This window comes from Rhopalosiphum padi, chromosome 2, assembly GCF_020882245.1.
Source record: "Rhopalosiphum padi isolate XX-2018 chromosome 2, ASM2088224v1, whole genome shotgun sequence".
In the NCBI taxonomy this organism is placed as follows: domain Eukaryota; kingdom Metazoa; phylum Arthropoda; class Insecta; order Hemiptera; family Aphididae; genus Rhopalosiphum; species Rhopalosiphum padi.
The window spans coordinates 5,525,206-5,537,425 of NC_083598.1; the positions used below are offsets into that span (position 1 = coordinate 5,525,206).

At 24.0% G+C, this 12,220-nt stretch overlaps 2 protein-coding genes across 7 annotated transcripts in view; both read left to right on the forward strand.

Moving 5' to 3' along the window:
- The window catches only part of LOC132923007 (CXXC motif containing zinc binding protein), a 433,444-nt gene that overhangs the window by 73,260 nt on the left and 347,964 nt on the right, over positions 1-12,220 (forward strand). The window lies entirely within an intron of this gene.
- The window catches only part of LOC132920120 (octopamine receptor beta-2R-like), a 174,897-nt gene that overhangs the window by 50,268 nt on the left and 112,409 nt on the right, over positions 1-12,220 (forward strand). The window lies entirely within an intron of this gene.

A 12,220-nucleotide genomic window follows, 5' to 3' on the forward strand; every position in this document is an offset into this window, starting at 1 on the left:
AAATTTTTTAAGAATATTAATTTCGGAAACAATAAAAAATGTTAAAAATAGCTATGTAATTTTTTATTAATTGTATTGACATAAATTAAAATTGTCAACATTTATACAAACTTGAGATGGATGGGAGTATTAAATCTTAAAGTTTATTTCAATATCAGAATTAATAGGAATTTATATAGTTGATTTTGTTTAAAATAAGTATTGTTGTGTTTATTTTTAAATAATTATCCATAGTAAATTTATTTTTATTAATTTTTCAAAAAATTTGGAATATTTTCAAAACATAAACTTGTAAATTGGCCCTTTATTTAACTTACTTCTATAACATACTTTATCTTTTACATCTTAATAAATTTAGCACCACTCAGAATCATTTTCAAATCTAATGATTAATTATTCATCATTGCTTTCAAATTATTTTACAATAATACATCACCGTCTTTCTTGAGGCTAAGCGAAGCGAGATGAGTACTAAAACTCAGTGTTATTGTTCTGCCTATAGTTTTTTTTTTATATAATTTTAAACACTTAATGAATGATTATTACAAAATGTCTTTAGAAGAAAACTCATCCGAGTATTAAATGACTCAAACTAAAGTATTTCGTTAAAATGTTTTTTACCTCTTATTAGTTATTTAAATTAGAAAAAACCAATCAATTATATTTTAATTGGATACATATTAAATATTAATACTAATTAATGGATTCAAGTATTTTCATACATTACAATAGTATTCATAATTGATATGTTATAATACACAGCCTATAATGCTATAGCTAGGTCTACATATTTATACAATTTATTTATCTATTAAAAACAAAAAATTATATTAGTTACTTAATATTATATATATTTATGTTAAATCTAACATAACCCAACTGTAGAATAATTGGGACGAAATTAATTTTATTATGTAAATGTCCATAAGTTTACTAAATTAAATAAACCAAATGGTCTCATTTAGATTTCGAGTGGAGTAAGAATGGTTTTATAATAATGTTTTTTAATTTAAATTTTAAAATTAATTTTTGAATTTGTTTTTACATTGTTTTACAGAAAAAATAATACTCCAATTTTAGACTTTAATGGAAACTTTAAGTTTTATAGTAGAAAATCGAATGTAATTGGTACTTTGGTGTGTTAAAAGCCTAGAATTTACAGTAAATTTTAAAATAATTGAGAAAAACTAGCAAAAAATAATAAATATTGGAAATATTAATTAATATATAGTATTAAATATATTTAATTTCTATTTATAAGCGTTTGAATTATAAATTTTGAAAACATCATGAAATTAAAAATAATTTTTTGTAGCTAGTTTTGATGTAATTGTATATTTACACAAAATATTACAAAATTGTGATCTAAATAAAAACATGACAATAACATGTAATAAAAGATATACCCATAAAGTTTGTTTTATATTTTATTTTATTTTAAATACTTTTAAGTCTCAACATACCTGCATGTTTGAGATTTTTCATCATCTTTGCGATTCGTTGCTTTAAAGTCATTGTACTAAAGTCAAGCTAATTGTTTCAAAATGTTTATATTAGGAAAAAATGCGTATAAAAATTTGTTTTTAATGATAAGTGATAGTAATTCAAATATTAGAAAAACGATAACAACATAATAATTGAAGTTAGTACCAATAGTACCAAGGTACCTACCTGACAATTATCAATAAATGTTTTTGACCAAAACGTTTAGTACATGGCGTGTGTGACTGTCTAGTAAGTCACGACTATTATAATTCATTGATAAAAAAATAAAGTGTACATACTGCAAATCCGTTTTAGATAAGATTACTAGGCAAATATGCAGTGTTTACATTGAGAAATTATTTTACTAGTAAAATAAGCGGTATCTCCATTGGACATACTGCGTTTTTCCCTAGTATTTTACAATATTTTGGTCGATACGACATTTTATAATGCATTTTAAAGGCATTTCTAGTGTAGTTACGGTGTTTTTCATAAGGGAAAAAAAATCCGTAATTATTCAATTATACCGAATATGAAATAACCTCAAATTTTGAAATTTGGCACTTACTGCTTGTTCCACTAGGAGGGCAGTATATTATTGTTTTTTTATATAGCTAATTAAATGCTTTTATTACTCCATAAATTCGAGGTTAATACGGTTAGTATATCCAATATCTTGCTATGAATAATCTAACTAAGAAACTTGGAATTTTCAACTGATATTGATACTATAATTTTTTAGACATAAAATATTCAAAATATAATTTAAAATACTTTATTTTAGTAATTTATGGATATTTGTAAATAATAAAACGAAAATGTTGATAGTGTGTAAAATAGCTTGACAATTTTATTTATGGTTCCTCATAAGTTGTTTTAATTTACATCTATTGAATAAATATAATATGATTACTTTAATAGCTATGAAATATTTTGTATATTGTATGCATATGTTTTTTTTCTTTTAAAAGTGATTTTTAATGTATACTCGTATTTATAAACATATAATATATTTTAGACTGTGTTTTTAATTTTTACCAATTTCAACTACAGTTGATATTTGCTTTAATTATTACCTATTTAGGAGTTTATTTCAACTTAAATAGTATACATTTTTAAATCTTTAATTTTAATATACGTTATAGATAAATTTATATAAATCCGTGTTTAAAAAAATATATACAACAGGGCCTTCCCCGTTTAATACTTAATAAATAAATAAATAAAAAAATATTACTTATTTTATCCGTTGCCTCGATTCTTGATCCCAAGAGTTTTGATACTTTATTTTTTTGTTCTTAATATTTACGACATTCAGTTATTATAATATGTACAATATATTATTATTGTATATAGTTTTAAAATGTAGGAGATAAATATTTTTCTATAGATTTTCCACGTATCAGCGTATACTGGTGTAATTATTAATAAACTCTTTATGTGCTTCTTGTAAATGTATTTGAATATTAATTTAAAAACTATACCAATGCATTATGGTTTTTGTTATTGATATATTATGTATTATAAATAATAAGTAAACATATAATTAAACAAATTAAAGTATTTTAGCAAAAAAATGTATTTATTATAATATACCATAGTAATGAATGTAAGGAAACGGACCAAAAGTCATTATTTTATCAAATTAAAATTATCGGTGATATTATTTTTAAATAATTTCAACTGTACCAACTGTACGCATAGAAAGTTAAGTACTGTGTATTAATAATATGCAATACATACAAAGAAAAACTAACCCTGAGATTTGAAAAGTCATATAATATTATAATGGATGCAAAAAATACAATGGTCGAGGAAACCGTATTGCCTTTGAAGAATTTGTAGGTACACTAATTATTTTTATTTGAATAGTCAATAGGCATATTCAATTATGATTCCAGTTTTAAAATAATACAATTAATGGACTTTTATCAATTACTATTGATTTTTGACGGGGACTCTGTTTTATTATTCAAATGAGATGATCCGTTAAGTTCTATATTATCTGAACTTTAATATAATATAATTGTGTTGAGTTATATCCTACATTATTGTAAATGAAACTAAATGGTTAACATAGAAACATATGTCTTACAACGGATCAAATACTTTAACAATGACAGTTTATTTTTATTACTTTAATTTTCCGTGAAAACTTTTTTTTGTAGAATAATTGTTTGAAAAGCATCATTTATAACACACATTTAATTCGGACCACGGTCGTGTGATTTTGAAGATACTATTTTTCGAATTTCAGATCATTTCTCAAATCGTAAGGAATAATAACCGTCAACTGTAGAAATATTTTGAAGACATTTTGGCAAGTTCGTCGTTAACTGCAGATCTCCGCTCGAAGTCTGTGTTGAAATGCAACAATTTATCATTGCTTTACTTTGTGCTGGCTGGAGAAATTAAGATAAATACATAACAGTCGGTCACAGTATTCTGTCCAACTTCTTAATTTTAATTTATAACATACTTAATTTATTGAATTTAGAGTATGGAATGCTAAGTGAATCGAATGTTTTATTAATATTAGAATAAATCTCTCCACCTAAAAAAAGACACGATCTTATTTTAACCAGTATTCATAATTTTTTTAATGTTCAATTAACATTCTTATTTTTTTTAAACATTTTTCAGTTTTTTTAAATATTTACCTACAGATTTATAATTTATTGAAGTAATGTACGTAATATTTTGATAATTTTTTAACTATTTCAAAAAAAAATATCCACTAAAAAGCACACATTAATGTAAAATCGATATAGCTCTCATGATTCGGTTAAAAACTAAAACAACTTATGTCTATACATCTTTTTTTTTGCATACCTTATACTTTTGAGTGTATTTAATGTTTATTCTATACCTATTTATAGTATAAAGTAACGATAATATTTATTGCCAATTATTTTATACAGATACGGAGAACTTAGCTTTAAACTTGTATTTTAATTGACTAGACAATATCCGGTTGTGTATGAAAGTTCATAATAATATAAGCACCCAACAGTTACGTAAATCCATTAAATTGATATAATTATTATTAAATTTAGGTCAGGAGGATAGGTTTGGATTCTTATAGTCAAAAATATGATTTAAATAATATTGTACTTCGTATTATACTTTTAATCATGTTAACCAATATTATTAATTAATTACATTTTTATTATTAGTATTTGTTTGGCAGCGGGATGTGCAACAGAATATTTAAAATAGTTCCAAGTGCTATTTTTATGAAAAATATATTATTTTCAAATATCCAATTGCCTTTAATATTCTTAATTTAAATAAATTCTATAGAACTCTTAAAATATGCGAATTTATAATTATAAAATCGTCAATCTGTTTTGTTTTTATTTGCATCAATATATGAATATTATTTTTCATAGAAAACTTTGACCAACCAAAAAAGTTCTCAAATATCAATTCAAGTATTTTACTTAAGTATTTATATATTCCTTTCTCTCCGTTATTTTAATCTAAATTGGAGTTCGAAAAACTTCACGGATCATAAACTGTTATAAGTTTTAATGAATATCATATTTGCACCGTCTATTGTATGAAAATTCTCACGAATTATTTAGAAAACATTTAATTTATCGATATTGTAAATTTGTAACTATAGCCGTATAAACTTAATGACATACGTCATAATGCAACATGTAAAAATTTAAAATTTAAATTTAAATTTTAACTAAGTCTTAAACATTAAATATTATTAGACCATTAATTTAAAGTAATAATCAAATAGTAATAAATTGAATGTGTATTACAATTCAACAGTTTATACAACATATAGGTTTTTGTAATAATTTATTCAGTATAATAATTAGAATATTAAATCAAATAAGGTGTTCAATCATTTTTTTCTTTAGATCATTCTCATTTTCACCAATACAAATTATTACGTTATTATAGTTATACAATGGTAGTGTTAAATTTTTGACTTGCAATATGTGCACGAAACATATTGTTGAGCTATAAACAATCGATAAACAATATTTTAAGTAAAAGATAAAATAAAATACTTTAAAATATTTGATAAAATCCGTATAACTTTAATTAAATTTGTATTATAATTTTAATGTGTGTAACTTTATTTGTACTCTGAAAAATCAAAGTAGCATGAGTATATTATTTTGTTTAAATTCTAACTAAATTTCGACAGTATACTACGTCTAGCAGTCAAAATTTTAAAACATGATTTTTAAATATATTTGAAGATATATTAAAACAAATGTATAGACTTTAAAAATAACACATTTGATGAAATTATTTTAAAATTAGCCTGAGACTTGGTTTAAAATAATTTTTCCGAGAATTCTAAAGCAATTCATTTTTTATCAAAATTATTCTAAATAATTCTTTATTTATGATTTTATGATGGTGTTTTAATATTTGATTAATGAATAAAACAATCAAACGTGTACACCTATTTAGTGTGTTATATTATATTATATTAATTAAAAACAAAAAATGTTCAGTTTTATACATTTGTATTATTGTTCTGATTTAATCATAAAACTTTATTTTTAACACACATGTATTAATTTTATGCTTTAGTTTGCTAGTTTTATTGTTAATATATTATTATACTAGTCGATGTTTTATTATGGTTATAAGGTTACTACGCGTAAACATCCAAACATATACTACACATAATAATAATATAATAATAAGGAGTATTGAAAATGATACAACATCCATAAAATATCGTATTACATATGGCGAAAAATTATACTTTGGTGACATATCGATTAATTTCCATCCAAATCATCTAGGTCGATTTTATAATAATAATAATATAATTTTAACATAACAATTAATATAATATACACAATAAACGTAATTGACACATTGGCTGTACGGTGACATACTCATTTGAAAGGTACACGTCCGTTGATGATTTGGCCATGCACTTAGTTCAAAATCGTTTGTTCTCGAATAACGGTGCAGCTGGTGGAATAGGGTCGAGTGTTAACATCGTGAAACAAAAACTGACGTTTCAAACCATGATCATTTTTCAACTATGTACATTTTATATTTATATATATAATATTAGTTACTTTACTTGCAAAGCCGTTAGATGGATCAATATCCATTCGATGCACAATAGTTTTCATAACGTGATAGATATTATATCAAAAATCATTTGGGGCATATTGTATTGAATGTAATAATATGATGCTACATGTCTACATTAACCTAGAGTGTATTTTCAATTTTTTTTTTTCGTAAAAAACACGACTTTTGCATACCTATTAATAATATTATTAATTTTTATAAATTAAGTTATGGAAGCAATAACAAACATTTTATTATTTAATAAGCACCTACTTACGTTCTATTTGATATCATTTTGATTTAAATTGACAATAGTTTCTGTTAATTATTCTAAGATTTAAGTGTTGTAAATATATGCAAGAACGTTATTTTTTGTTGGAAATACTATAATCGATATTATTAAATTTGTTTTAATCGTATTAATTGAAAGTATTAATTAAATTGTATAAAGTGTAATGATTTAAGTTTAATTAATAGACATATATCTAAAAGAAACTAAATAATTTATTTTCAAATAAATTATCACTAGAAAACGATAATATTTTTAAAATTAATAACTGATTTATTTAGATTAGTTACAAGCTATAAAATATTATCAATTTAAGTAATTTTCAACAAATTTAAACAATATTATAAGTATTATTTTATTATTGGTAGTATTGGTGATGTAATTTTACCTTCAGAATCTACAGCAAAAAATATAGCCTTTGTTTAATATTTTCATAATTGTCAGATTGAGTCAATTTTAATATTGTGATCACAAAATCAACACACATATATTTGCCTAAAAGGTCTAATGTTATATATTCCAAACTGGGTTTACCAAATACATTGGCATATAAAAGAAAAAGTAAAGTTTACCGAGTTTTGATCTTTGACAAAGAAGTTTTTTTATTGACTTTTAACCCCCTCTTTCTCATATTTTGTGTAAAGTGGGTTAAAGCCAAATACTCGGCTCAATATTTTAAGAGGAAGTGAAGAAGTGGTTTTTTGATTTTTAGTAATTCACAGAGTAATTTTAATTATTGTAATATTATTATTAGTATACCTACGTGGCTACATAAAATTATTGCTGTCTCTATGATATCCAAAAGCGAGGAAAATTCCTGTAAAGCTACATAATCCTAATCTGCAATTGAAAGTTTTTAATTACTTTTCAACTAAAGTACCTATATAGATTTTAATTGTTTCTATATATAAATATATTAAAATATAAAATATAGAATTATAATACCTACCATTTTTTATAAGTCAACATTAAGTTGTCGATTTAGAACGGAGTGGATAAATGTATTTGTTTCGCCATGGATGGTTTATGTTTTTTCAGCATTGAGAGTATTTTCTGGTAAAGAAAATCTATTGATACTTCGATGGATTGAATTAATTGGAAGAAAAAATATTGAAAAATTGAATGGTTTAAGCAATATAAGTTTTTGATAAAATACATTTTCTTGTAATCAAAAAAAAAAAAAATTCAAATATTCATATTATTATATATTCTAAGATTATCATAATTTTAAAAATATTTTGGGTTTTTAAATTTATTTACAGATATTCAAAATGTTTTATTATTTAAATTTATTTAAAACTATAAATTATATTAGGTATACATTACAATGTAATGTTTATGTAGTTTATGTCGCAAACTAAATTAATTACACAATATGTTAAAAAAATTATAACGTGTATAATATAGAAACTAATTACAAATTAATTATGTTTTAGTTAATCAGAATAGTTTTCATGAATGCAAAATAAAATATTTAAATACCGGTGGCTATATTTATATAGGTGATTTTGAACTAAAACTAATACAGGATTATACTGGAAAATTCTAAGCAATAATTCCAGTAATTGATTTTTATTGTCTCTCGTCTGTATGATCAATGCGTGTATTATTATTCATTAAAATTGAGGATTTAATCCCATCAGTTTAAGATGATTATACATCTGTCTGTGTTTGATAATATATACTTGGAGTTCGCATCAGCATAGAATATGGTAGTAGAGTGATTAAGAAGCTTAATACAGTAGCGCAACGCGGGCCAATAATATCCCGGCATCGTGTTGAACGCATTTACACATTTGTCCAAAACAATACATAATAGCCGAATATAACGCCACCGTCGAACACATTCGAGTACCTCTGAATGAACCTTAGGCGCGATTTCAATAAATATGTATTATAGACAAGAGATATCTGAAACACGTGTGCATAATAAACATGAGCAAGGTAACAGACTCCAATCCAGTTTATATAGTGTAGGACGTGTATAATTAATGTATTTTATTTTAGCAGATACTATTATAGCATTTGACTTTGTTTTTATTGACATATTTATGGATAGGAATTCATAATGAAATTTTTTCGCTATTCTATAAAATCATTATGGTTTACTGAATAAACTTTACTCTGTACAATAATATTGATTGATAAACAATAAAACAGTGTTTAATTTATGTAAAAACAATACAAAAGAAAACAAATATATTATGTTCTCCGACTTAAATAACGAATAACTTTTGTTTGCGTATCTTGTTCTAGTCATAAAAATATAGTCATAAAAGCTAAATATATCTGAATATATAATAAATGCGTTTATTTATTGATCGATACAAGCAAAAATCTAAAATAATATATAGGTATTTATGCACAATGTCAATCATTACATTGGCATGGAATATTTTACCTCCTAAACGTTGGTGGTTAATATAAAAATGTACATTTGAGTTTAAATACCATCAATAGAGCGATTATTGAAAAGTTTTTGTTAACTTTTAAGATAAACAATATTACCGAAATGCCAGTAAAAATACCACACGAGTTATATAGATGATCAAATGTCACAGTCTGTGGTCAATATATTTGAAAACTTTGAGATTGTGTAAAGAAAACTTACTCATAGAGACGTAATGTTTATTTTTATATCTTATATGTATATAATGTATTAATGTGTTGCTGTTTGTATTCAAAATAATTTAAGTTGTTTAATATTTTTATTCTTCTTATATTTAACGTAAATTAAATTAGCTTTCACTTGAGAAAATATCAAGTTTGAAACAGAATTAAAATTAGAATTTTATTTATGTCTTTTTTTTATGTAATTAAAAAAAATATATATGATATAATAATTCATCACTATGCTTAACACGTCAACTTATAACACAATTTAGTTAAAATTTGTTTAAAATGAATAATAAAGATTTATGTGAATACTTAATCGTGTACTATTAGTGACTTCATTATGCTAAATGGCTATTTAAATTATATTGTGTATATTTAAATCCATAAATACGGTATACCATTAATACATACCTACATCTTACCAATACACAACAACAATAATAATAATATTGAAAAGTCTATCGAAAGACGTGTATAATAAGAATGTTTTATTCTTTAATTCGTAAAATTCAATATATATTTTTTTTATTTCGATATTATGTAGATTTGATTTTTATTGAAATGTATTTAATATAATTTATATTTATATTAATAATTACACAATAAAACGAAAAATAATTGTGTGCCTATCGATATAATAATATATCTCAACATAAATCATGTAGTTTAATGTATTTCTGTTGTAAAGTTATAAAAATATTCACATTAAAATATCGAATTCTACTCACGTTTTCAAGTCCTAGAAAAATAAAACCAATAGTATATTTTTACTACTGCGCGATAATATTTGTCTGGCTTGCAGAGTACTTTGCATAAGTGATACATTTTGCAGTTATAATATATACGATGGTCAACGTGTAGAATATTATATTATATACATATTGTATGCATATAAGAAAAGTATCAGCACAGTCACATATGCCTACGACATTATTGGGTCATCTGTACAACAACCAGCTCAACAACCGTGTTCGATGAATATTCTCTTTCGCTTTATTAGTATATGAATAATGATCATTGTACAGCGAGTAATATTATCACTACACAACATTCGTTTCACAAAGACAATTGAATCCATTCTTTGAATATAATCGAACATTGGCCGTTTGTTAACGATAACAACTACATAGCGTAATAAATAATAATAATTTATATATAAATATATAGTCGTGCGTGTTTACCCGGGGTAAGGCGCGTTAACTTTACATATCCCCGGCAAAAGCTTTTCGCAAAGAATGCGGTTGAAGTTGCTCGCACCAATAATTTCTTTATTGCATGAAATTTACATAATATCATATAACAATGCGTTCGAAACACTGAACATCTGATAACCGTATACCGTGTATTTGCATAGGAACTATGTTGAACAAGTATATACTCCATACCTACCTATCTACCTAAAATAATAATGATAATATAAAATATAATAATTATATGAGTGTCTGTATGCACTTAAAATTACAATCGATATTAAAATATTAAACATGTCTAAAACGAGGGTTTCCAACATTTATATCTATGCCGTGTTGGGTACTAAATAAATTCTAAGGCAAAATAATTTATTCGTGGTTTTAGAATCGCTTATTAGTTATTTTATTGATTTAGCAGCTATTTAAATATTTATTTTTATTATATATATAAAATAGGAAAATTTAAACTTATATTTTGAGAAAGATCTCATTACGATAATACTTATTATATAATAAATACAAAAAAATGATTGAAATTGAAAAAATTTGACGCCTGGACAATACTAAAAGTAAAATAATTCAAGCGCATCATTGCTAAAATATGTTTATTTATATTTTCAATGCAATTTGTGCTTATTCTCTAAGTACGTGGAGTGTATTGCCTATGTAATTATTCTTCGTTACAAATTAAGATAAAGGTAGTCGTCGAAACTTTTTCATTTTTGTGTTTACTAATGTTTTTTTATCACATTAAGAGTTTAATCTGCAAAATATTGTTACCTTTTTAAAAATTGTTTTTTATAAATAAAAAAAAGAATATTTTAGTTTTCCCGTAAAATAAATATTATTTAGCCATAATATGACGTCAGGCGATGGACCACTAAGATATTATATTGTTTACATGTTACCAAGTTAATTTTTGATACGATACATTGACAGTAATCCCATAACATGCACACATTATATTTCCGTGTACGTGTCCATTGTGCATTCACTCCACTGTCATTATTATTAAAATTATTATGGGTGGTCATGTTGTAACATCGTGATATTGTCTACACTTCTACAGCATGTTTGTAAAATGCCTACAAGGTAACTGTGTGGTTTCAACACCGCGTTTCTTTTTTATTACGTTTTTAAAACGTTAAACTATAAAATAATATATTTCGTTGTACTACGCGTGTATTCTGGCACCCAAGTTATCGGGTTATTGGAAAATTGTATATAATTCCACTTTTAAAAATATATAATGTACATGAATACTCTGTCCATATATGAAACATTGATTCTTGATACTCAATTGTACATCATATTTTTTTTATCGAATAAATTACACAATGTATAGATAAATTAGTATAAAGTTTTTTTTTTTTTTTTGTTTAAGTAAATTATACATTTAAAAGAACAGCGATAATTATAACAAAAATACAATATTAGGTGCCCATATCTGGAGCCAAACTTGATTTATAGTTATAAAAGATCTCAAGACTAGCTTTGTTTAAGCTTCCTTAAAAGATTTTCTAGCAGTAATCTCAAGCAAACTTATTAACATAAAGATAATAAACATTTACAT